Raw genomic sequence first — 1,483 nt, 5'->3', positions numbered from 1 at the left:
TCCTCAAACTTCAACAGGCAACAGCCCGTTGCTCCTCCCACCCCTCCCACCCTCCTTCCTCCTTCCAATCGATCTCCTCTCCTCCCATGAGTTGTTGCCTCTCCCGAATTGTTGTTGTGTCGCCTTCCACGAGTTGATTCAAAGGGGTTTGTTGTGTCGATCGGTCCTCCCACCCTCGTTCCTTCTTCTGCCTTCCACAGCCCCTTGCTGCTGTGTTCAATTTCTCAAATTTGTTTTATTGAGTTGCGAAATTAGGTTTCGGATTTTRTTCAGTTAATGTCGATTTCTTGTTGATGAATTGATTATGAGCTGTTCTGCCCTTGTCTCCTCCYATGACTCAATTCCCACTCACGAATACAAATGTAAACAAATTCCAAAACCCTAATTTCTCACTCACAATCAAAGTCCTTACTTACGAATATACATATATTCATTGATCACTTCAAGGTTTTGGATCAAAAGGATGAGTATTTGGATCAGAAACTGAATGGATCTCGTCTGATTCTCGATTTTGTTGATGGATTTGAGTGGAGGTTTGGGGAGAAGATGGTGCATTACCGGACCAATAACGTTGGGCTGCAGGCGCAGTGGTTGGAAGCATGGTGGCCTGCTACCAATGATGAGTTTGCATTTGAAAGTAGGACCTTACCAAGTTGCATTTGTGGTTGAAGATGATATTGAAAAATTATGTTTGTTTGTACTAATATAAAATCTTGTTTTGAACTAATAATGTTACATTTGTTTGGATTAATATGAAATATGTAGTTATATTTGCAAAATAATTGTTCTATTCAGATTCTGCCAAACAACTCTATTTCATTCAGTACTAAATCATTCAGAGGGTTAAAATGGTAATTTGTTGTCATTCATAGAACAGTTACCAAACAACATTATTTCATTCAATACTTGACCATTCTGATCCTCTTAATCATTCTGACCACTTAACCATTCTGCACCAAACCATTCAGCAACCGCCAAACAGCCCCTTAGTCTTAAGAAATACAAGGGCACAATAAATAAAACAGATCCATCTTTAAAACCCCTAAAAGAATTCCATTACATCAGGACGAAGAAGTGGAAGCATGTGCACCCCTCCGCTTTGTGTAGGTCCTCCCCTAGATCATGCTGCCACCAAATGTATATATTTGATGATTAAAAATGTAAGACGAATGATTGTTTTTTAAGCGTCACGATACGATAAAAGTAACATTTGCCAAATAAATAATGATTTCTCTTAACCAAAAGTCAAGCGTGTGATAGTGGTTTTGCCACAAGCCTCCGATACATGCATACATGCATCATAACATATTTTCCTAACTATTTGTATTTATTATATTTTTCTTAAGTGTAAAACATAATGAATATTCATTTAAATGAATTATAAAATATTTGATAAAAGATTTTAAAAACAATTTTTTATGCATTAAGTATTGTTTATTGATGCATATTACTTAAAATTTAAGATTACAAGTAAATTGTGCGT

This window comes from Cynara cardunculus, assembly GCF_001531365.2.
Source record: "Cynara cardunculus var. scolymus isolate 2C chromosome LG 1, CcrdV1, whole genome shotgun sequence".
Lineage (NCBI taxonomy): Eukaryota > Viridiplantae > Streptophyta > Magnoliopsida > Asterales > Asteraceae > Cynara > Cynara cardunculus.
This window is presented reverse-complemented; position numbering follows the sequence as displayed.